Raw genomic sequence first — 27979 nt, forward strand, 5'->3', positions numbered from 1 at the left:
AACTAAGAATAAATTTATTTTCCAACACTTGGTGTGTAATAAAAATTTGCTTTTGCCCTAGTGAAAAATTGGAGTGAAGAATGTGCTTAGCTTTGTCTGCAAACCTTTTTCCTATGAAAATATTTATCCAATAGAAGCTAGAGGACAGGTGGAGCTTTGAGTTCTATTCGTGCTCTGCCGGGATTTCATTAGATTTAGACTTAACTTTCATTTCCCTTGACTGATTTTAAGATGTGTAAAATTGCTCTGAAGACATTCAATGACAGCCAGCCTCCTTAAAAGATGTGTTTAAAAGTGGAAGACTTACACAGTTGCAAAACATAAGAAAACAGAAAAAAAAATTGGAAGACCATGATACTCAACAACTTAGTGAATCCAAGAAGCATTTTATGGTATGTACTCCTTGAGAGAGGTTAGGTTATGCTGCAAACATACAACCCTCAGATATTGTTCACTTAAAACTGAAATGGTTTCTTGCTTTCCACAGATAGTTGACTGTGATCTCTGTCCTTACATCATTGTTTTCCGTCCTTGCTTATTCAGCCATGATCCAGAATGCTGCTGCTTAGTATGGGAGAGGCAAAAGCGCATGTGGCAAGGCGCATCATGTCTCTTCAAGCTTCTGCTTGAAAATGACACTTAACATCCATTTCTTAGCCCAAAAAAATAATACGGTCACACGTGAATTCATCAGGATGAGGCAGTACCATCCTAAAGTAATGGAAAATGTATGAAAATTAATATTTGTGAACAGGCTGAGACCTCAGGTACCCACAAAAGTCTTATTCATTATCAATTCCAAATCAATTCTCAAATGTAATTATTAGCCCTTACTCTGTGCTCACCTAGAGGGCCTTGATTTACAAAAAGTGTATATAAGGCTTAGTTGTTCAACCAACATGTCTGCCTGAGACCTGTACAGGAGATGGTGCTTTGCTGGACCCTGACTCTAAGGCAATGGTACCCCTATCTATGGTGCATCTGCAGACAGACTAGCGCTGCCGACAAGAGGACCCAGGCAAGAATGAGCTAGTAGAATTTGTGGATGGATCTTTTGTTTTTAAATTTTACTTTAAGTTCTGGGATACACGTGCAGAACGTACAGGTTTGTTACATGGGCATATGTGTGCCATGGTGGTTTGCTGCACTTATCAACCCGTCATCTAGGTTTTAAGCCCCACATGCATTAGGTATTTGTACTAATGCTCCCCCTCCCCTTGCCCCTCAACCCCTGACAGGCCCCTGTGTGTGATGTTCCCATCTCTGTGTCCATGTATTCTCATTGGTCAGCTCCCACTTATGAGTGAGAACATGTGGTGTATGATTTTCTGTTCCTGTGTTAGTTCGCTGAGAACGATGGTTTCCAGCTTAATCCATGTCCCTGCAAAGGACATGAACCCATTCTTTTTTACAGCTGCATAGTATTCTATGGTGTGTATGTGCCACATTTTCTTTATCCAGTCTATCAGTGATGGGCATTTGGGTTGGTTCCAAGTCTTTGGTATTGTAAATAGTGCTCTGATAAATATATGTGTGCATGTGTCTTTATGGTAGAATGATTTATAATTCTTTGGGTATATACCCAGTAATGGGATTGCTGGGTCAGAGGGTATTTCTGGTTCTAGATCCTTGAGGAAGTGCCACAGTGTCTTTCACAATGGTGGAACTAATTTACACTCCCACCAACAGCGTAAAAGTGTTCCTATTTCTTGTAGATGGATATCTTAAGCCAGCCTTAGCAGTGATGTGGGGATTATAGAAGAGGTGAATTTCAATAGGTGGAAGACAATTGGACATTTTCTAAGTAAAAACTCTTTACTTAGATGCAATCTCTTTTCTTTCTGTCTCTCTCTCTTTTATTTTTATTTTTATTTTTATTTTTTTGGGGATGGAGTCTCGCTCTGTTGCCCAGGCTGCAGTGCAGTCGTGGGATCTCCACTCACTGCAAACTACACCTCCCAGGTTCATGCCATTCTCCTGCCTCAGCCTCCCCAGTAGCTGGGACTACAGGTGCCTGCCACCACGCCCGGTTAATTTTTTGTGTTTTTAGTAGAGACGGGGTTTCACTGTGTTAGCCAGGATGGTCTCGATCTCCTGACCACATGATCCACCTGCCTCGGCCTCCCAAAGTGCTGGGATTACAGGCGTGAGCCACTGCACCCGGCCTCTTTTCTCTTTTCCTCTCTTTCTTTTTGTTTTCTTTTCTTTTTTCTTTTCCCTTCCATCCTTCCTTCCTTCCTTTCTTTCTTTTCCTTCCTTCCTTCCTTCCCTCCTTTCTTTCTCTTCCTTCCTTTTAATTTCTTTCTTTCTCTTTCTTCCTCTCTCTCTCTCTCTCTCCCTCTCTCTCTCTCTCTCTCTCCCCCCTCTCCCTCCCTCCCTTCCTTCCCTTTCTTTCCTTTCTTTTGACAAGCAGTCTCACCCTGTCACCCAGGCTGGAGTGCAGTGGTAAAATCATAGCGTACTGCAGCCTCAAACTCCTGGGCTCCAGTGATCTACCCACCTCAGCTTCCTGAGTAACTGTAACTTGATGTGCGTGTCACCATACCTAGCTAACTAAAATATGTCGTGTTTTTTTTTTTTTTTTTCATAGAGACAGGGTCTCACTCTGTTGTCCAGGCTGGTCTTAAACTGCTGGCCTCAAGCAGTCCTCCCACCTTGGCTTCCCAAAGTGCTGAGATTACAAGCACGAGCCACTACGCCTTGCCTGGATGCAATTGATAATTATGAAAATCCAAAAAATCTCTTAGGGTCACAAAAAGAAAAGTCAGATTTATTGAAATACTGTGTTAAGTTAGAGTTTACTATTTCTCTTAAAAATTTATATTTCTCCTCCCCATTCACCTCTTCTCATGCCATTGTACATCCTTCCTTGCACTTCCCAGGAAGCATTTAAAGTTTTTCAGCAGTCTGCAACCAGTAATACTGTTTCTATTTATAGGATTTTAAATCCTGGCTTCAAAGGTACTCAGGCAGTAGACTGAGAAGATTGTGGGAGTGTGGAGGATTAGCCTTAGGCAGCTGTATGACAAAGCAGTCTATTCACTCCAGATAAGAGTGAAGGAGGTTGAGACTTATAATTCATTTCACTTACATCTGTCTTCTAGACCCCTCCTTAAACATAAGGGGGAGAAAATTGTTCATTCCCCCTTTCTGCGTTTTAACAATCTCTTTTATTTCTGCTCTTGGGAGGTGGAGAAAGACACTACTGAATGCTGTTATCCTGAAGTGAGGCTGAATTTTGCCCACTCCAAGCAACTGCATTGCTAGGACTTTATGTTGCATCATAACCCAGCCACACCCAGTGATGCATCGGTGATTGCACCCACACCTAGTGGGTGGGAGAATGACTTCCACATCCTTTAGCACCTTGGGAAAAGTCCTCAATTTCTTTACACCACAGAGTGGAATGACTCACATGAGACATTTCCATATCAGCAGCCTTCCGAGACCTAACCATAGCTCTCTGACTTTCTGCATTTGGTGTCAAAACGCAAGTCCCTGTGCTTTGATTGATTGAAATGCAAACCCTACCTTGGGTGCTGGATTAACTGTATATCTGATTTAAATTCGCACTAATCCTCTCCTGGGATTTCTTCTTTTCCTGCGCACTAATTTGGTAAGGATGAGAAGTGGGCTTAATTATTTCCTGTCTAAGGAGACTCTAGGATATGTACCTGTATTAAGTAATAGAGAATGGCCTTGTATTTAACCTCTTTGAAGGAGCAAATGAATCGGTAATGTCAACATTTTTGACACCAAAATTTCATCTGAGGAATAGAATAGAATATAACACATTTTCATGGCTTCACGTAGTGATGGCATAAATTAAGCTGACTATTAACCTAAGTCTAAAATGAAGGTAATTATGAAAATGGCCTGTGCTCTCAGTTACTCAGGAGGCATAGGTGGGAGGACTGCCGGAGCCCAGGAAGTCAAGGCTGCAGTGAGCTGAGAAGGCACCACCACACTCTAGCCTGGGCAACAGTGTGAGACCCTGTTTCAAACATATATATATATTATATTTTATATATTATATAATATATAATATATAAAAATATTATATATAATTATTATATAATATATATTATAATTATATATCATAGTTTAGCCATTTGTCTTTAAATATATATAATATACATAAAATATATATTATATATTATATATGTTGTATATAATATATTAAAAATATATAAATATATAATATATAGTCTATATTATATATAAAATATTAAACTGTTTAGCCATTTGTCTTTATATATAAATATATTGTATATAACATATATTATATTATGTATTATATATGTTATATATATGATATATATATCGTATACATGTTATATGATAGGTGATAGATCATATATAATATATGATATATAATATATATTATACAATATATGATATATAATATAAACATATATATTTATAATTATATATTTATATTACATATATAATTATATATAATTATATATTTATGTTACATATATAATTATATATAATTATATATTTATGTTACATATATAATTATATATAATTGTATATTTATATGACATATATAATTATATAATTATATTATATAATATGTAATATAATATTATATATTCTATATTATATATAATATGAATATATATAATATGTAATATAATATTATATATATTCTATATTATATATAATATGAATATATATAATATGTATATATAATGTATATTTATATTATCTATAATATAACTATATATTTACATTATCTATAATATAAATGTATATTTTATAATATGTATATATAATATATAATTATATTATATATAATATAAATATATATTATATATTATATATAACAGAATTATATATTATATACATTATATAGTATATGTATATAAAATATATAATTATATTATATATATTATAAATATATACTATATAATATATAATATATAATACATATAATATTAAACAGTTTACCCATTTGTCTTTTTATATATAATTTATATATAAATATAAATAATATATATAAATATATAATTTATATTTATATATAAATATAAATATAAATAATTATAAATAAATATACAGAAATATAAATATATATAAATATATAAATATAAATTATATAAATTATATATAATTTTTATATAATATACATTATATATTATATACATGTTATATATGTTATATATAATATATATTATATAATATATAACATTATATATTATATATGTTATATATGTTATAACATATATAATGTACATGATATATATTATATATCATGTACATTATATATAATATATATCATGTACATTACATATAATATTTATGATGTATATTATATGTTATATATTATATATATTATGTATAATAATATATAATGTATATTATATTTATTATAATGTATATTCCATATAATATATAATGTGTATTCTATATTATATGTAATGTATATTCTATATAATGTATATAATGTATATTATATAATGTATAATGTATATTATATATTGTATAATGTATATTATATAATATATAAAATATATATTATATATTATATATAATATATATAATGGATATTATATATATTATATATAATATATATTATATATTATCTAATATATAATGGATATTATATATCATATATTATATATTATATAATATATATAACGGATATTATATATTATATATTATATATTATATATTATATAATATATATAATGGATATTATATATATTATATATAATATATATAATGTATGTTATGTATAATATATATAATGTATGTTATGTATAATATATATAATGTATGTTATGTATAATATATATAATGTATATTATATATAATATATAATGTATATTATATATAATATATAATGTATATTATATATTATATATAGTGTACATTATATATATTATATATAGTGTACATTATACATGTTATATATAGTGTATATTATATATTATATATAGTGTATATTATATATTATATATAGTGTATCTTATATATATTATATATAGTGTATATTATATATATTATATATAGTGTATATTATATATTATATATAGTGTATATTATATATTATATATAGTGTATATTATATATTATATATAATGTATTATACATATATGTATTATATGTATATATTATATATATAATGTACATTATATATGATATATATAATATTATATATACATTATATATATTATATATATATTATTTACATATATATGTACACATATATGTACATATATATTATTTATATTTATATAATTTATATATAAATATATATAAATATATATATTTATATATATTTATGTAATTCATATATAAATATCTATATTTATAGATATTTATATAATTTATATATATAAATATATATTTATGTAATATATATATAAATATATATTTATATCATTTATATATATAAATATATATTTATATCATTTATATATAAATATATATTTATATCATTTATATACATAAATATATATTTATATCATTTATATATATAAATATATATTTATATCATTTATATATAAATATATATTTATATAATTTATATATATCTATATATAGTCATATAATTTATATATATCTATATAGTTATATAATTTATATATATCTATATATCTATATATTTATATAATTCATACATATCAATATATATACTTCTATAATTTATATATAAATATATATTTTATATATTTATATAATTTATATATATAAAGATATAGATTTACATATATTTATATAATTTATATATATAAATTATATAAATATATTATATAATATATAAGAAATATATTATATATTACATAATATATTTATATATTTACATATATAAATTATATAAATATATATTTATATATATTTACATATATAAATTTTATAAATATATATATAATTTATATAATATATAGATTATATATATTTATATATATTCATATATATAAATATATATATTTATATATATAAATATATGTTTATATATGATATATTATTATATTATATATAATATATAACATAATATATATAATATAATATATAATTATATATACTATATATAAAGACAAATGGCTAAACTGTTTAATATTACATATAATATATTATATATGATGTATATAAAACCATATCATATATATTATATGTATCATATATATAAAATATATATCATATATATTATATGTATTATACATAAAACATATATTATATAGTATATATTGTATATATTACATAATATATAATATTATATATATAACATAATATATAATATTATATATATTACATAATATATAATATTATATATATTACATAATATATAATATTATATATAACATTATATATATTATATATCATATTATATACAATATATATGATATAATATTAGATATAATATAATATATATATTATAACATATATAACATATATAATATATAAAAATTATATATATTGTATATGTTATAAATATATTAGAAATATATCATATAATATTATATAATATATAATATATATAAAAGTATATATGTATAATAATATAATATATACATTATATATAATATATGTTATATATTATATATCATATAAAATATATATTATACATTATAGAAAATATATATTATATGTAAAATATATATTATTTATAGAATATGTATTATATGTAAAATATATATGTAAAATATATAATATATAAAATATATATTATATGTAAAGTATATATAATATGTAAAATATATATTACATGTAAAATTTATATAATGTAAAATATATATTATATGTAAAATATATAATATAAAAATATATATAATATATAAAATAATATATAAAATATATAACATAGAAAATATACTTAATATATGAAATATATAACATATAAAATATATGTAATATATGAAATATATAATATATAATATATATTATATATAAAATATGTATTAGATGTAAAATATATTATATATAAAATATATATTATATTTACAATATATTATATATAGATATATATTATATTTACAATATATTATATATAAAAAATATATCATATTTAAAAGATATTATATATAAAATATATATTATATTTAAAATATATTATATATAAAATATATATTATATTTAAAATATATTATATATAAAATATATATTATATTTAAAATATATTATATATAAATATATATTATATTTAAAATATATATGATACATGAAATATATATTATATAAAATATATATGATACATGAAATATATATTATATAAAATATATGATACATGAAATATATATTATATAAAATATATATGATACATGAAATATATATTATATATAAGATGTATATTATACCTGAAATATATATTATATATAAAATATTTATTATACCTGAAATATATATTATATATAAAATATTTATTATACCTGAAATATATATTATATATAAAATATACATTGTACCTAATATATGTATTACATATAAAATATACATTATACCTGAAATATATATTATATATAAAATATACATTATACCTGAAATATATATTATATATAAAATATACATTATACCTGAAATATATATTATATAAAATATATGTTATACGTGAAATATATATTATATAAAATATATGTCATACGTGAAATATATATTATATAAAATATATGTCATACGTGAAATATATATTATGTAAAATATATGTTATACGTGAAATATATATTTTACGTAAAATATATATTATACGTAAAATATATATTATATAAAATATGTATTATATGTAAAATATATATTACATATAAAATATATATTATGGATAAAATATATATTATAGATAAAATATATATTATAGATAAAATATATATAATATATATGTTTATATAAAGACAAATGGCTAAACTGTTTAATATGGCCAGCATGGTCTTGTAGAGGATGAGCTATTTACAATTGAGTGAACCCTTAAGCTTAAGTACTCTAAAACCCTATATATTAATCTATCATAGTACTTTTCACAGTATTATCAAGGTATATTTAGTTGTTCTCTCTTACCAGATTGTAAGCTAATGAGAGTGTCCATTTGTCATTATTACTATTATTTTATAGTCTAATTATATCACTGTGTTGTATTTAATAAACATTTGAACAGGGAATTACTCCTCCCAAGAATATTCTTCCAAGGTAAGAACCAGTGTCTTGTATATGCCCTTAGTCTTTGAAGTTTCTGGTTTATATGTTACATGTACATGCATAATTGAAAGACAATTTATCTGAAACTCATTCCTTAGATTATTACTAAAGTTTGTAGATCAAGATTGTAAAGTCCTTCTCATATAACTTTTTGTTTCAGAAGTGAATCCTGGTCTAGTCTACTTTGAAGGTAAAACCTTATATAAAAATATGATCATATTAAAAACCTAGACAAATTTTTAGTATGATGAAATATTTCTAATCTCCAACAGATGGCCTGCTTATTTGAAGTGTTATTTGGTAATAACAATAGCTAACATTTACTGAGTGCTTACTGTTCCACATTTTAACTTATTTCACCCTCAAAACAACCCTATTGTGTAGATACTGCAGTTTCCCTCCTTTACAGATGGGAAAACTGAAGCAAGGAGAGATTGGCCATAGTCTCACAGCCGGTAATGGGTAGGTCAGGGATTAAAATCTAGCAGTCTGAATTCTGCTACACTTACAGTGTAGTCCCTCTTAACTTTTACATTATTGAAGAACAATAGAAAAAATAACACTCCACACAGATCATTGGAGCTCATTAATACCATCATCTTTGATTTCACCCAGTAATATTTTAATTTAGATTTTTGAAGGTTAAGGCACTGAAATATTAGTTTGGGGCCTAAAGTAAGAACACAGATAAAGACATTTATATTACATTTTTATTTCTCTGAAGTAAAGCTCTTAGTAATTGGTGAAATTAGGTATGTTTTGGGGGTTAGAGAACTCTTGAAAATAATTTCATTGTGAGTATCTCTGCTGAATATCAAAATAGTAAGGAAAGTCCTGACATAAAATAGAGAAGTTTGAAGTTGATGATCTATGTTTCATAAGGACCGCTTGGTTTGTGCCGTGGCTTAGCTAGTAACTTCAATGCAAGGTTTTCAAATGTGTTGGGCACATTTTACATATGAGAATAATTGAGTTTTGGATTAACTGTGGTTTAAAATGTATAATCACATAGTTTCTATAATGTTTTAAAAAGTTAACAATTTATAAAGATCAAAATGTTGTAGCCAAAAAACTAATTCCTTAGGAATGCTGGAAAGAAATCTGCAAAGATTAGAGTGTTATGTTCAGGGTAAGGTGCTTTCAGTGCAGGGATAGGTTAGGCTGCTGTGAATTTCCAGAGTGTCCACTGGAGAATGGGGCTGAGATGCAGAAGATCACTGCAAAGAGCAGATATAGGTTCAGATTTTGTGAAGTCTGAAGCTTTTATTAATAGGAGAGGGACATCATTAAAAAACAAAATATAAATTTTAAGTGCAAATGACAAGAGTAGTTCCTAAGGCCTTGGACAGGGCATATATGAGGGGAATGGATGCTCTTGTATCTTAAGGTAAATTCACCCCCTGGAGATTTAGAGCTTGGAAATGGATCATCACTGAGGATGAGAAAATCATCTATCATTGTTCCAGTCCTTGAAGTAGAAAGGAAGCCTCTAAACTATGTGTCAGAGCCCTCATTGAATGGCAGTGGCGGGGGTGGGGTGGGGTGGTGAATAAATGGTAGCTTTCTACGTGGAAAGAACAAGGAAGGGAAAGAGGACAATCATAGTAATGTCTATCATGTGTAGAGCATGTGTCAGGCATGATACTAAGCACTTTATTTATGTATTTATTCTTCCTAGCAGGCAATGAGCACTTTTATTTTACAGGTTAGAAAAAAACCACAGAGAAGAGATTTAGTTACTTGTCCATGACTACACAGCTAGGAAAAGGCTGGAGCATGGCTTCAAACCATAGCCTCTGGGGCCTGAGTCCACATCCTTAACAATCACACTCACCAACCATAATATAAATTGAGCAGACAAGCCTAGGGGAAAGAGAATATTGACCAGGAAGGTAGGGGACTAAACTTCTGTAAATTGCAGTGGAAAGTGAGAGGACAATTACCTTAAAATATTTTAGAGGAACAGGATGAGGAGTCTCCTTAGTCAGCTCCCCGGTTTTCACACCACTTCACAGCACAGATTGGAAATTATTTATTTATTTGTTTCAGCATTGCATATTGTTTCAGCACTGCATAGACAACATTGCTCCTTTACTTGCTTTGCTTTGGTGAGAGAGAAGCTGGAGAGTCACCTTGGATATCCTTAGAGGAATTAACAATTCTCGAAGCACTAGAAAATCTTCCCATTTTACAAAGATAATGGTGCAGGCGGATGTAATCTTTCCTGAGATGTAAATATTGTGTCTGCAAGTAGTAGGACAGGCAGGCAGGTATAACATTGGAAAAGTGAATAATGATCTTATGCCTTCTGAATTTGAGGGTCTGAGGCTTTCTGGAGGCAAAAAACTACACTGAACAAGCTGAATGATAGCTTTGTTCTTTTTCAGAAAGGGAATATGATTTAAAAAAAAATCTTGTTATATAAATCTTAAAAGGAAAACCTGCTGGGCCCTGATAGTGTGCAGATCACTGGGGGCAGAGAATAGGGTGTTGATTTAGGTCTTCAAGGTGAAGGTGCATAATCCATTAGTGTCAGGCTGGAAAATAGACCCCCAAAAGATATTCATGTCTCATCCTTGGAACCTGTGAATGTTAATTTATATGGGGGAAACAGGGGCTTCTTGAAGATGTGATTAAGAATCTTAAGATGGGGAGATTATCCTGGATCATCCAGATGGGTGTTAAATGCCATCACAGGTATCCTTCTAAGGGGGGGATCAGATGTAGAATACACACACACACACACACACACACACACACACACACACACACACACTAGGAGAAGGTGATGTAAACAGAGAGGCAGATATTGGAGTGAAGCAGCCACAAGCCAAAGCTCTGGCAGCCATCAGAGCCTGGGAAAAGTGGGGAACGGAGTCTTCCTTAGAACCTCTGGAAGGAGCACAAGCCCACCAACACCTTGACTTCAGCCCAGTGAAACTGATTTCAGATTTCTGGCCTCCAGGACTGTGAGAGAATATATTTCTGTTGTTTTAAAACACCAAATTTACGGTAATGTGTTACAGCAGCCACAGAAAACAAATACACCATTTCTGTCAAAGAGACAGCCTTGGAGGGAGAGGAGTCATTCTCCTGAAGTTTTCACGGTGGCCTGTTTAGGGTCCTGTATCTGCAGAGACTTGCCTTATCTGTCAGATTATTAGGACTTGTCAATAGTCTTCTCTGTCCAGTTTATAAGGCTATGTGTCCGTAACTGTACTGTGTGGCAAAGAAAGGTGAACACAAGCGAATCAACCCAACCCCATGCTCTGACTGCTTAGACAATCCCATCTTAACTGTCATTGTGTGATCTTGGGAGTTAATCTTTTTAAGCTTCCCTACTTCATAGAACTGGTAAGTGAGGAGAGATATAGAGCAGCCAGTTTGGCCCCAGCATCTATGCATGTTCCTTCTATCCTATGCTGACTTTCTAGTGAGCTGCCCGTTAATATGACAGGTGAAGGCTTAGGTTGGTGAATTAAGAAATGAAAGTTATATGACCTATTTACAAGCCAAGTTTGTGAAGACATTCATAAATGTTCCATCTGTAATTCTAATTTTGAATCAAGAGGCAAAAGCCATTTCCTCGAAAAGATTATTTATGTGTGCAGGGCTGAATGAAGCTAGGAATTTTTTGCTTAGTGTCCTTCTTCTGTTTTTTGTTTTCCATTACAAATGAATGTTTAGAGACACTCTGTTTTCCTTCTTAAATTTCTCTGTGAGTTAGTCAAAGAAGAGTGTGTTAGAAGAGCTCCCTTCACTAGCAATCAACATCAATTGTGACTCCAAATAGTACTTTAAATCCTACTTGTTCTACCTGCCACTCAACCAAAGGTTGTTTCTAGAGGTCACATGCCTCCACTTAATTACTTCCGTTCCTATTCATGCTACAGAATAGGAACTTACTGATCTGTCTGGTGGGCATTTTAGTTTGTATAAATTGAGATTCGAGAGTTCATTTGGATAAAATAAGATGCTGGCTAAAGTTCAAAGCAAACATTTGCTGATGCTTAAAACCACCTTGAGACCAAAAAAGTTTACACTCCCTGGTTTCTCTAGGGAGTAGGGTTTGAGAAAACCACAGACAGTAGTTATTCTTGGAAATCCTGCTACCAGGCAAATGCCATAGGGCAAGGGCCCAGAGAAGCTGAGCTTCTCTCCCATGGCTAAAGGCAGAGCTTATCCTGACTGGAATTGCTTGGTCAGGGTTTAGAATCCTTCCTGCTGATGGAGAGAGAGGAGGAAGCTGAACAAAAAGAAAGATGACTAGACTGGCTCTTGGAATTATATCCTAGAATAGCTGCCCAGTTTAGGTCTTCTCCTGATACTACTGACTTCCTGGAAGCCCTCTTTACACGTAGTCTCTGGTTATTCCTTTTTTTTTTTTTTTTGAGATGAAGTCTCACCCTCTCACCCAGGCTGGAGTGCAGTGACATGATCTCGGCTCACTGCAACCTCCAGAAAACTCCGTCTTCTGGGTTCAAGCAATTATCTTGCCTCAGCCTCCCATGTAACTGGGATTACAGATGTGCACTACTGTGCCCAGCTAATTTTTGTATTTTTAGGAGAGACAGGGTTTCATCATGTTGGCCAGGCTTGTCTTGAATTCCTGACCTCAAGTGATCCACCTGCCTCGGTCTCCCAGTGTTGGGATTACAGGCGTGAGCCACTACACCTGGCTGATCCATGGTTATTCTTCTTGTGTACCCCTTTCTACCAGGATATATAAAGACAGTTGAAGAATGTATCTGCCCTGAAGTTTCTACTTAAAATAGGCTTTGGTGGTTTGGGATTAAAGACAATTTGTATCTCAGTTCACTTAGGATCTGGGATAAAAATTGAAGTGTTATAACTACCTGATAATATTGAGAATATTAAAGAAGTATAGTGTGATTCTTAATAAGTACCTTGACACCTTTCCTTCAGAGCTCAGGGTGATTCAATGGCCATTTTTCTTTGTGTTTTCTTTCCTGTCTCAGTCTGATATTACAGAGCAAGTTTATGTTCTGATTAGGAAAAACTGCAGTTCACTAAGATGCTATATTTGCTATTCAGTGAGTCATACTAAAAAGCCTCATGTTCTTAAATGACATAAGGAAATGGAATCAGGAGAAAAATCATGATCACAAAATGCACCATTCCAAAAATCTAGAGTGGGACAGAAAGATCAAGCATCTAAATGCAAACCTCCTTTGAACCGGAACTGCTATAACCAGGGCAGCAGATTGCTTGAGAATGGACATTGATTTTCCCAGGCAGAGGGTAAAGTTGTAAACAGTGGATTGTCTACTATTGAAAAACTCTTTCAACATGTTCAGTGCAGATCGGCTATCCTTTAATATTCAATGTACAGCACCATATCCACACACACTATAAATGTACATGAGCGTCAGTCATTTATCTCTGAATTTTCATGTCCCAACTCCAATACCTAATGTTTTAGAGATGCTTGGATGATTACATCATAAGGTCCTCACTCAATATATATTTTCACCTTTTTTTTCTTTTAATATACTTGATTTGTTTGGAATCTCCTTTCAGTTTTTTTTTTTTCCAATGTGGGCAAGTTTTTCAATAGGCTTTGGTATGGGGCTGCAGTGAACGGGAAATGGTTAAGCTGTGGTTACATGCTAAGTGACTGGCTTAGGGAATGAAAAAGAGAAAAGGGAGTCACCGATGGAGCCATCAGTCAGCCAACAAAGGTAGGAGTATAGCAGTGGGGAATAAAAACAGATCCAGAGAAACAGAAAAATTAATAAGTTAAAAGCCAATCTGAGTGTCACCTAATAAGAAAAGGAGGCTCATCTATGCATCTGAAGGCAACAATCCAAATAGGGAAGAGCCCAGAAATAGTTGATTGGATTTATTTTAAATAGTAAGGAAATAAGGAAATAGTAATAATAGAATAGGCAAATGTGGGCAAAATAATGAGATAATATACATATTGGTGTGCTGCTGGTGGATATTGTTGAATATTTAATACTATGTGAGCTTTTTGGGGCATGATAGTAAAGGCATGCGGTTATTACAGCCAATTGGAAGCAAAAACTATCATAAGAGAGTAATGATTGTTGTTGATAGGTTTCTTTTTAAGTAGAGATACTATGATCAGGTTTATGAAGTGAGAGAAGACATCTGTGCTGACTGTACCAGAGTCTCATGACTTTGTATGGTTTGCTGGGGGAAATGGAAAACAACAGCAACAACAAAAACCTAACTTCACTAGCTCCTTGCTCTCTATTGCAGGAAATCTCTGAAAAACCAGATGGCACAAGTTACTCAGAAGAAATGAAAGGATTTTCCATAATTCAAATAGGAGGTGGAAGAGGAAGTGTGGGAGTAATTACTGGATTAAGATCACTGAAAGACAAGATTGTCTCTAAGGGTGAGTCCTTTGGTTGGTAAACTTCACATAGGAAAAATTCTCAAGTGGTTGCCAAGAGCTAACCTTCAAGATGAAGTACATAAACCTGCTGACAGGCAAATATGACTCTCAGGTTCATTTCAAACTGCCCATACTTATTAAAGCTCTTCATTGCTCTAGGTCAGGGAAAAGTTACATAGGGTCCCTGATTATACTTCATACTTCATTTCTAAATCTGAGTTCTGATGGGGTGTGTGTGTATATGTGTGTGTGTGTGTGTGTGTGTGTGTGTGTGTGTGTGTAGAGAGAGTAGGAATTCTGAGACCTGATAGTGTTGACTCTGGAGTTTGATAGGGATAATACAAAGAGAGAGGCATATAAGGAGGAACATAAAAAAAAAATTGAAGACTAAGGACACACCCCTAGCTAGGAATACACATGACCCTTTTGCCACCCAAACCATACCATTGCCATTTGAATCACTACTTAACTAAATGGTAGAAAGCAATTACAGTAAGTGCTCAACTTAATCACTTTGCATCCATACAGAGACCCCTGGGGCTTCTCATAGATTTCATCACACAAAGTGTCCACAATTCTCTGCCTTGCAGAAATATGTTTCTTACAAGGATTTGTAGGTGGCTTTCCTACTAAATTTCTGGACTGTTAAACTCATTGTTCTATATTTCTGCTGTCTGCTGTTAAAAGGAGAGGCCAGCTCAGGTTTTGCATACTGTAGGAAGTTTGTTTTATCCATTTGGGAAATCAAGATCACATCTTTATGGGACTAGAAATTGTGGAGAACTCATTCCCTCCAACGCCAACCCCTAGTGATCTCATTCTAGTGAGTAAAACCTCAGGTCAGTTGATCGTAAATGGATTTTTTTTTAAAAAGCTTAATTCAGGCTTTTATTGCTCTTGTGTTCAGTGGATTCATCTTGTGACTGGCTCCAGATTGTGCCCTTCTCCCATCCCACACCAAGCTGATTTGCAAATTCACACAATTGTTCCCAAGGAGAGAATAATTGATGACTCAGTATAAACCCATCACTACTCCTAGAAAATATAATTCATGAATGCATTCCTTATTCAAAAACATTTAGTAGCATTTCATAGGGAGGAGATCAGCATATTATCAGAGAAAAGATTCATGCCACATTTTGTTTAAAAATCTGTTTCATTACTTCACAGTCACACTTCAGTAGGCCAGGCTATAATAGTTTCTTCTTGGCCTTTGAAATGCTTCCTTTGCTTCTTCTGCTTTATAGAGACTCAAAATGAATTATTCAGATACCTGTGAGCATTAAGAAAAAATGACCTAATTTCTGAATAATGCCAGTATTACCTTCTTAGTTAGACTGTGGGAAGAATATGTGTTCCTTCCTCTCCCAGAAACACCTTTCCTAACCTTCTTTCCCCCTAATACATCCATTTAAAACTTCTCAGCCTTAGATTTTAAACTGAGATATAATTTTATCTGAGAGGGTTTTTCATCTCTCCTTTACATACCCAAATACGGTGTAAGTTGATCTTTCATCCTATAGAATTCTGTGCTCCTCCTCACAAATCCCACTTACCAAATTGCATTGTTAATAACGTGGTTACTTATCTGCATCTTTGCTTTAAAATGTACTTGGGGAGAGTTCCCTTTTAACCTGCATCCCCCAATCTAATGCTTAAACCTAACAGGTGATCTAAGGATATCTTGGACAAATAGCTACCATGGAGAAATTCATGCCAGATACCATTCTAAATGTTTTACGTATTTAACTCACTTAAACTTTACAGTAACCTCATAAGGTATGTACCATTAACATTCCCAATTTCAAATTGGAAAAATTAAGGCACAGTGAGCTTTCATAATATGTTGAAAGTCTTGTAGCTAGTAAATGGTATAGCAGGGTCAGTTCCCAACAGGAAGAAGTGAAGGGTAGGCAAAGTGTAGTAGGTACGCACTATATATTCAATAGATCACACTATGGATTACCCACATTATCTAATAATCAAGGTTTGGAAGTATTGGAAGGCTTGTTTTTATGAAATGCTCATTAATGCATTCTACTTCATAAACTGAATGTTGGCAGTGGAATTTTATTCCATCAGCACATTTGCATATAAAGTTCTTTAAATTTACTTTTTTTTAAATGCAAAAAAAAAAAAAAAAAAAAAGCAAATCAAACCATTTCCTCCCTAGTTTCGGCTGCAATCAGCAGTCATAAATCCTTAAGTGTTAAGTTATGTTATTTTTGAGAACTGATGTGACATGTCCTAGATTTCGAATGTAGATGCTGCAGAGGACCACATGAGTTTTTGAATAAAAATTGGTATATAGGACATAAACATTAAGGAAGCAGGTAGAAAGACACAGCTATCTGAATAGAGTCAGATCTGAACTACTGCCACCTAGTGATTCAAGTCAACCATCAGCCCCCACACACTCACAGATATACACTAATTAGAATAAGTGACTTTTGTTGTGGCTTCTTCCTCACTCCAAATATCCTGGTAGCAAACTCTTCCTGCAACATTTTAAGGCCCCCCTCACATGCTTTAAAAATTATAGTAAAAAAGGAGGACAGAATGGTAGGATTGGGAAAGACAAGGGTTAAATGACAGAAGAGACATCAATATAAGGCAGAAACACCAGAACAGTCGTGTAAATTAGACGAAGAAAAGTAAAGATCAAAAGTAGTGGAAATTAAACATTATTGGTAATAGAAGAAAATAGAAAAATTGATGCAAAGATAAGAGAAGACAGCATGAAGGAAAGGGGGCTTTCTGATTTGTTTGTTTTTAAGCAAGTAACAGAAGACGATAAAACAACCATATGTGGGATTGTGAAATCACCTAACATAAAAAGACAGAGGGATAGATAACACCAACAGAGATAAAGAAAAATGATGAATGAAAGAAAGTGAATGAACTGATAGCTTAATCTTGGAGGAGGGACTTCGAGTTTTTTGTTGTTTTTTAAGTAATAAAACCAGAGTGGCATATTCCTTGTTCAATTTAATATAATTGGAACTATCCAACGTCCTAGATGTACAACTCGTTTTCCTTGCCATTTTTTCCCTCCTATATCTCCAATACCAATAGTCCTTCTTGATTTTTTTTCTTCATTAACAAAGTTTTAATTACCTTTTGGCTCCCTTGAGATACTTTTGAACTTGCACCTGGAATCATGGAAATGGACTGTATCCCAAACTGAAAATTTATTTAGGGAATTTTATTATTATGGCACTCTTTGCAATCAATCATATTGAGCAGCCACCCCTTAGCAATGTGCATTCAGGTGACTACTGATACTCAGGTATTGTTATAGTTTGCTGCAGGGTCACCTACATCAGCAGCAAATAATGACACCTAACATGTACTTCATTTCATGTTTTGAAAGCATTTTAATGTATGTGATATTTTATTTCCCAAAATATGGTGTTTGGAAGACAGGGCTGGTAGCATCAGCTCCTTTGATAGATGTGGCATTTGGGTTCTGAAATGTATCTGAACTTTTCCAAGTACTCGGCTAGTGAGTTCTTTGTCATCTGACTGTAAGTCTGGCAAATATGCTTTCATTAGCAGTATTTCTATTCTCTTTGAGAGAAGGGAAACTACTTTTCTTTGTTCCAAAGTAATATCGGAGTTTGAAGCCAGTGTGCACAAAGCTGGGAAGGAGGTGTTACTACCTCTTTTTTTTTTTACGGGAATCTCTTTGGAGAGAGATTGCTTTGCTTCCTCCTGAGGGACCTCATACATTTGAAGGGTTTCTGGCCAGGTTGGGAATGAATTTGAGAAGCCTTTACCTTGTAGGTTTTCCAACATCTTTCTACGATTTCTTCCATTTTCAGATTCTATTGTGCATTGCCATACTGAGAGTATTACTTCCTTTGGTGATATACATGAGTGCATATATATATTTGTAAAAAAATCGATCATTTAAATCTGTTCGAATGCCTTATCTGTGCAGAGAAATGTCCAGAACGCTACAGGGTGTAGAACAATATGCAAAATACTGCTTCTTATTTCATGAAGTTATAAATTATATAGAGCATTAGAATTGCAGTTTGGATAGATATCCATTGATTTATATTTTCAATAAATAATTATCTGGTATCAGCTATGTATCAGGTCCTAGATGCTATGTGCTGGGGATACAAGGCAAATACCACCCTGTTCTTACAGAGCTTATTGCTTCGGGAAGGATGGCATGAACATTACTCTTGCTCCTACACTACAGCAGCTACTCATAATTGCTTATGGATAATTCCAGGTGTTTATTAGACTTAACTTTTTTTCTAGTTAGGATAAAGGTAGTCCTGTAGCAACCCCTTCAATTGGTGTACTTCTTTGCAACTTCTACATTTGAAATCTAGGACATTTACTTTTGGTTTTCAAAGAAGAGTATAGCTTGGCTTTTAACAATTTGTTTTCAGTCTGAACTGGAAAAAAATGACCCAGTTCATCAGATTTACCTAAAATGGGAGGAAACAGTGATATAAATTGGTACAAAAATATCTATTTAGTTCAACTTGATTTTCATGGATTTAGTAGCTTTTAGAGCTATAAGATTTCATCCAGTGTTCAAGTTTTGTAGACCAGAACACTGTTGAATGGATGAAAGGTAAGGGGATAGGAGGCAAAGGGACAAATTAAGAGAACTTAGCAATACAGGCAAGAGTAGTTAATGATTCACCTTGGTTAGCAGCTGTGAAAATTGAGAAAGATGTAAGTAGAAATAAGAGAGATTATGGAGGTAAAATCTGCAGAAATTAATATTGATTGTGAGAAAGGAAGGAAACGGAGAACATGCAACTACTGTGAGAATTTTTTTAGCCTGGTACTGTTACCAGAACTATGGACCACAGAGAAGTTATTTGAAAGAAATTATAGCTAGACAGAAACTGCAGTGCTGTGTGACCTGACAACTTAAAAATAATATAAATAAGTCAGCAGGATGCCCCAGATGAATCTAAGCAGGGATTGAAATTTTGTAGCCAAGGAAACCTATTCTCTGACCACCAGAGGTCCGTGGGTATGTGTTCGTGAGTATGTGGGCTTTGGGGGTTTTGGCTGAAGAGGGAAGGAAAGGCTGGTGAAAATGCACTTGGAGAGAATAAATAGAGGACAGGATGGAGTTTCTTCTTTGGTTTTGATGCTACGACTAAGTTGATCTTTAATAGAAAGAGGGCAAGCAAAACCCATCAATAAAAGAAAGCAAGAAGAAGGAAGAGAGGGAGGGAAACCCTTCACTGCAATTGGAATATTCATTTAGTCCATGTGAAACTCACCCTGGGGACTCTCAGTAATATTTTTGTGTGTGGGAGGGGAGCTCTTTTGGGAGCTGAAGCTCTTTCATTAGTGAATGGAGACAGGAATCAGGAAATGTAAATTACTATTATTATTACAGTAGTCCCTCCTTATCCATGGGGGGTAGGTTCCAGGACTTCCAGTGGATGCCTGAAACCATGGATAGTACCAAACCATATATATATATACTATATTTTTTCCTATACATACATACCTGTGATAAAGTTTAGTTTATACATTAGGCATAATAAGGCACAGTAAGAGATTAGGCATAGTAAGAGATTATAAATTAATAGTATAATAGAATTATAACAATATACTATAATAAAAGTTATGTGAACATGGAGTATCTCCCTCTCAAAATATCTTATTGTACTATACTCATCCTTCTTGTGGTGATGTGAAATGATGAAATGTCTCCATGATGATATGAAGTGAAGTGAAGTGAATGACATAGGCATTGTGATGCAGCGTTAGGCTACTACAGTATTGACCTTCTGACCATACATCAGAAAGAGGATCATCTGCTTCTGGTGATCTTGGATTATCAAGCTATGACAATGTTGATGGTTGCATGTCAGGAGCAGATAATATTGATGACTAACAGGTAAGTGGCACAGACAGCATAGATATCCTGGGCAAAGGGTGATTCACATCCTGGGTGGAATGGAGTGGGTTAGCACAAGAGTTCATCACACTACTCAGAATGACAAGCAATTTAAGAATTATGAATTGCTTATTTCTGGAATTTTCTATTTAATATTTTTGTAGCACAGTTGGCCATGGAATAATGAAACTGTAAATAGAAAAACTATAGAGAAGGTGGAAATTTCTGTATTATTAATGTGACTTTTTTAAACAATAGGGTGATGATTACTGGAGACATCTGAGCTTTGGATAAGAACCTTTGAGAGTTAAACTATTAAATCAACACACAATGAATCATAATAAAGATATAAAAATGGGTTTCCTGATCCATAGGACTGGGATATAACTTGACATATCTAACTGGATAAAGAAAATGTGGTACATATAGATGATGGAATACTAAAAAGCCATAAAAAGGAACAAGATCATGTCCTTTGCAGCAACATGCATGGAGCTGGAGGCCATTGTCCTAAGCACATTATTATAGGAACACAAAACCAACTACAGTTTGTTCTCACTTATAAGTGGGAGCTACATATTGAGTACACATGAACACGAAGAAGAGAACAATAGACCCTGGGAAAGTAGAGGGTGGGAGGAAGATAGAGATCGAAAAACTACCTATCAGGTACTATGGTTATTACCTTGGTGGTGAAATAATCTGTACACCAAAACCCGGGGATGTGCAATTTACCCATGTAACAAAGCTGCATATATACCCCCTGAACCTAAAATAAAAGTTGGAAGGACAAAAAATTTTAAATAACAAAAATAAATCTGTTAATTAAAAAACATTGATTATCTATGGAAGCCCGGAGGGTGGAAATAATATCCTTCATTGATTGAGTGCTCACGAAATGCCAGGAACTATGCTAAATATTTTACATAATTATCTTATTAATCCTTACAACCGGTATTGATATTTTTTTTTCACATGAGGAAACAGAAGACTGAGAAGAAAAGAAGCTTGCTCAAGGTCACATAGAGCTGGAATTTAAATTCAGATCTATTATACTCTTAAGGACTGTGGAAGGGTGAGTAAGAATAAGTCACATATTTCCAGTGTTTTGCCCCTGTGATCAAAATTACCCTTATTATGAAGATAGAAATGTCATCATATCTGGGCCCAACTACACTAAATTTTAAATCACCTGACTATGCCTTTTTATTCTGATTCTCTGATCTCCAATGAACTGTGTCTCTTGGAAAATTATTTGGTAGACATTGATCTTATGAATGTGGCAGTTGATTCCACCAATGAGCACAAACTCATTCTTAGTCTGCTTAAAAACTAAGATAATACATTGAGGACCAAGGTAATTTCACCCTATGACAACTCTGGAAAGGCAACTAAATGATATCTTCATTCATTTGCTTGTCCATTTGCTATTCTTCATGATTACTATGTGCAAAGCACTGTGCAAGTCATTGGAGATACAGTGCTATAACAAGAGTCATATTTTTATTGTTCTCAAGACCTAGTATACTAGGAAATAGAGACATGGAAGAAATCTTTGTTCAAGTAGTTAACTTTAATAATTATTGTGGGACCCAAGAAGAATTGCAGGATGTGATGTAGGTATGGAATAAGCAAACTTATCTGATATAGGGAATCAGAGAAAGTTTACCTGTTGAAATTTCTCTGCATTACATTTTGAATATAAATGTGTTTCTGATACCTCAATAGATTTTTGGGAGATATTGGGCTTTTAATTAAAAATGACCAGTAAGTGATCTAAAATATCTTCCTGGAAGTTGGGGGAGAGAGAGAGAGAGGGAGCACAAGCTAGAAAATAATGCTGATAGTTTAAATGGTGGGAGTGGATGAAAGCAGATGCAAAGAGGAAATGACAGTCTTTGGGACACCTATCCTTAGAGGGCAGGAAGAAATTGAGAAACCAAGGAAAGTAAAGTTATAAAGTAACCAGAAAATAAAAAGTGCTGGCATAGTTCAGTATCACAATATTCAAAGGAAGATAAGATTTAAAAGAGGCAGGAAAGATTGTCACCAGGATCAAAAGCTATGGACAAGAGACATAGATTGAGGGCAGGAACTGAAGGTTGTGGTAGAGATTACTGACCTGTAATAGACCCATTCTGCTCTTTTCTTTTATAAGCAAATGGATTCCTGATTCTTAGCTGAGCACAAGGTTGCCCAGTAAAAGAATTTACATATATCCACCTATTTTGCATCTTTATGGGCCATATGAATAGTTCTGACAAATTACATAAACAAGAAATATTGAGTGGAGCCCCTGGTAAGTGCTACTCAAAAAAGGGGAACGTTTCTTTCTTACTCCCTTCATTTAGTTGGTTGCTTGGAATGTTGGTGTCATGCTAAGGTGTCCAGCAATCATGGTAGGCCCTAGAAGATGGATACTACATTCCTAACATTACAAGGACCTTGAAGAAGTTATACATCTTTCCCTTATTTTCTCCATCCTCAGTGAAGGGGTTAGTTTGAATAAGAAAGAAGAGGGCTCCAATAGAAATTTTGAAGTGTGTATAATGGTGAAATATTGAAGAAGAAAATAAGAGCCTTTCTTCCATTTTTCTGACCAAATAATGATGGCACTTCCTGTCTTCTTTCACAGTGAGAAAGATAATATAAACTATTAAAAATATATAATTCTAGATCTTACTCTGTAACCTATTATTAAATTTTTGAAGGTAGCATTTTCACTTTTCTCACCTGTATGTTTCTCCATGGTGTCTAGCAGAGGCTATGTCAAATTGCAGAAACTTATCTATTCTCCGTGACCATGACTCCTGGCCATAACTGAGTGGATGGTGGATAGGACACCCGAGCCAAGTTGGTGCAATCATATTGGCTCTTTCAGGATCTTGGAATTGGGATTTAGAGACCTGTGACTTATATGAGTATACTCGGGAGTTATAAGGTAATGGCTGTCCTGTATGTACATAGGCAGAGACAACAGGTATGGAGAGAGAGAATGATAAAGCAGCCATATAGAAGAAAGACAGACCATGTGTTCCTTGAGAGAGAGAGTGTGTAAGAGAGAAAGGTAGAGGTAGGTTGGGAGAGAGTAACAGAGAGAGAGAGAAAGAGAGAGAGAAAATGATAAAAGAGTAGCTACTTGGATTTTTGATCTGTCTCCAGGCCTTCTGAGGCCTGCTTCCATTTCCACATACCATCATTCAAGATAATCTCTGTGATGAGTCTTTGTAACTTGCACACCAAAAAAAAAAAAAAAAAAAAAAGTCTTCATGCATGATAAATTATTCCGTGCAGTTCCACAGAGATCTTCTAAGGGAAAGAAAATATAAGTCCACTTAACCCAATCTCAGAATGGCCTTATTTTAGTTTTGTGATGGTTGCTAGTGGTCCAGAGTATTTTTCAGGTTCCAAGGGAGACATGGAGATGTGGGACTATTCAAACAGCTGGAACTTGAGGATGTACTTGGGGCTATAGTTAGAGGTGATGATAGAAGTGAAAAAAGTGAATAAGATGCTCAACTTTTAATTTTACACGCTCAAACACTCAAGAAACCAAAACATCGTGAATGGAAAAGAAAAGATAGGGTACATTTCTAACTTTAAAATAATTATAATCTAGGTAGAGAAAAGTAAAATATACACATATGCACCCAGAACTAAATGAATGCTACAGATTATAAGCATTATAAGATATAAAGAAGATAGCTATTATTGCTGGGCTATTGTTTTCAGGTATTAATAACGTCAGGTTTGGCTTAGGCTATAAAGGACAACTTTGCTCTCACAATGGAAAATGTAGTGACTTGAGGTCAGCTTTTCTACTTACTAGATATGTGACTGTGATCAGTCACTTTACCTTTCCAATTTCACAGCAGTTTCCTCCTCTGTAAAATGAGGGCTGTGTATTGGATTCATTAATTCATTCAAAACATAAACTTTCAGTGCCCACTGTAATGTACAGAACTAGGAATACTGCATAAATACCAGTCTTCTAAAAAGACTGTCACTCTGATGTGTTTATGAACAAAAGACAGTGGGAGGCAACTAAGCTGCCTACAGGTAAAGAAAAACTCCATTGAGACCATGTTTGGATGAATAGGAGTTGTTAGGTGAATCCGATAATGATGGAACCTTCCGGAGAAAGGGTTGCATAGATCATTGCAAATGTTTCTTGTAGCATTAATATTTTTCTTTGCTTCTGCTTTGTTTAGAGGAGGAGGAAGGGAGTGAACAAATGTTGGGTAGGAGTTAAGCGTATGAATTGAAGAGAAGATAGAAGGAAATAATTTCCTGGGCTTCTTCAAACCCCTAAAATGTATTCAAAGTGAATTCCATGAAGGAAAATACATGAAAAAGCAGATAATTAAAACCTCCTTTGCCTCCTCTGTATTTCTGTCTTGTATAAGATCTTAGAGATACTGCAAAAATGATATAATAGGATTCATGTCCCTCATAGACGTTTAGGACTCCCATCCAGAGGCAGTGTGTGGAGTGCTTAAGAATTTGAGTTTTGAAGACAGATCACATGCTAGCTAACACCACCACCTACTAGTTGTAAGATCTTTAAAAAGTTTAAACTTTTTTGTGCCTTTGTCTTCTCATCTGTAAAATGGAGATGATAACAATAGCTACTTCCTCCTATGGTGAGAATTAAATGTATTAAACATATAAAGTGCCTAGAACCAGCACATAAAAGCACACTGGCATTTAAAAATAATAGCATATTAGTTATTATTACCTATTATTCCATAGAGAGTTCACCACCGAGGTGAGGTAATGGCAATATGCCTCCCTACATTAGTGAGTAACCTGAGGGTGCTTCCCTGTGCCTGGTCTTCAATAGGGATGGCTTAGAATTTGCTTATTTAGTCATGATACAAAAGTATGTCCAATGAGGCCCTATTTCAGGCACGGTGAACTATATGAAAGGAGAAATAAATAAACCGTGAAGTACAATATTCCAACACAAGGCAGTACATTTTAAATATAAAACAAATATTTAGGAGCTCAGAGGAGGCAGATGTGACAGCTGCCTGAAACATCAGGGGACACTTCTTGGGTGGCATGGGAAGTGTACAATGACAGACATCATTTCAGGGATTTAAGTCAGGATTTGCCTCAGCTGGTTTGCGCACCCTCTTTGCATTCACAAGCCTTTCTTTCATCTCCCCTGAGCTTTTAGAGCAAAATCTGATCCAGAGACTGGGGATGCTGGAGGAGCGTCAAGGCTGGGAAAGTAACATGCACTGTGTTCGCAATCAACAGAAAAGATATTTTTAAACAAAAACAATTTTCCAAGTTTCCAGGAAGAGAAACAAAAGGCTTTTCTAAAATGAAAGAAACTGTTCTTCTCATTCTGTGACTTTTATGTCACTTGGACAACAAGCCAGTGCTTAGGAACGGTTATTTTCCTGTCGACATCGCTGCATGGATACTTCTTAGAAGGACATAACAGCATTAGCACTCAGTCCCAGGTTCTGCTCACCCTCCAATGGCAGTCGTCTTCAAAAACAATAAAGATATCTGTGCTTGGTCTCTCTGTCTTGATTACACTGCAGGCACAACCTGTGTGGGGAAACAATATCTTGGATCATACTGAAGGTTCGCACAGATGGAACATTAGTGGGAGGGGTTGCCAGCTACTTCCCTGCCAACTTGTTAGTGCTGGAGACATTATCCTCTTATTTTGCCAGTTTAATAGAAGATCAGTCGTAAAGATTCACTGTAGGCTCAGCAACATAATTATTATCTATGGTCTCTGCATTAACTGTGAGAAAACATCATAGTCTGAATCTGCCTAATTTCAAATGCCAAGCTGTGCCCACATTCAGCCCACAACTGAACCTGAATACTCAATATATCCTTAGCATTGCTACTGTTGTCATCATGGTGGATGTTAAGTACAGGTTTGCCCAAGCTATGATGTTTAACTGTTGCCTTACTGCTTCTGTATTTCTTCTGTTTCCCTGACCCTTTTCAACACCAGCCCCATGCAATTTAAAACTATTAAAAAGGTAAAAATCGGTGTCACATTTAGTTCTGCTACTCAGTACAGAAGTGCCAAGCCCCTGCAAATCTGGAAAACAAACTCCTTAACAGATGGGCCACATAAAGTTTACAACATGTGCAATGTGGGAGGTAGTATGGCTCTGGGCAAGAAACAGAAGACTGGAAGTTTGGGAGCTCAGGGTTTTTGAATTTGCTTTTGCTTTTTGTTTGTAGGCAGATCACATAAGCTTATATCCTTCAATTCTCTCATATGACCTGATATCTACCTTATAAGTGAGTGAGTAATAAGAAATCAGGCAATTTTTTTCCTAATATGAAACAGTATCAAAATACTATTGCTCCTGCTGGGATCATGTGCAACTGGTAAATTGTTAATAAAACGTGGCAGCAAGATCTGGAAAAATCCATGATGTAATCTTAGATCTAAAAGACAGTTCTCTTTTATTGAGGACAGGTATATAACTAATGAGATGTTGTTACTGATAGAAAGGATGTTGCTAGCCTTAGACAAATCTTTGAAAAAGGTTGGATTGTGATTTCTAAATCTACACAAGCAAAAT

At 33.0% G+C, this 27979-nt stretch overlaps 1 long non-coding RNA gene across 1 annotated transcript; it reads left to right on the forward strand.

Annotated features, from left to right (window-relative positions):
- The first annotated feature begins 3324 nt into the window (after nucleotides 1–3324).
- On the forward strand, nucleotides 3325–27493 carry LOC117975499 (uncharacterized). The gene is made up of 4 exons (XR_008620458.2): nucleotides 3325–3616; nucleotides 15382–15520; nucleotides 22398–22485; nucleotides 24169–27493. It is a non-coding gene; the product is annotated as an uncharacterized LOC117975499 (long non-coding RNA).
- The last annotated feature ends 486 nt before the right edge of the window (nucleotides 27494–27979 follow it).

Source organism: Pan paniscus, chromosome 10, assembly GCF_029289425.2.
Source record: "Pan paniscus chromosome 10, NHGRI_mPanPan1-v2.0_pri, whole genome shotgun sequence".
NCBI classification, from domain to species: domain Eukaryota; kingdom Metazoa; phylum Chordata; class Mammalia; order Primates; family Hominidae; genus Pan; species Pan paniscus.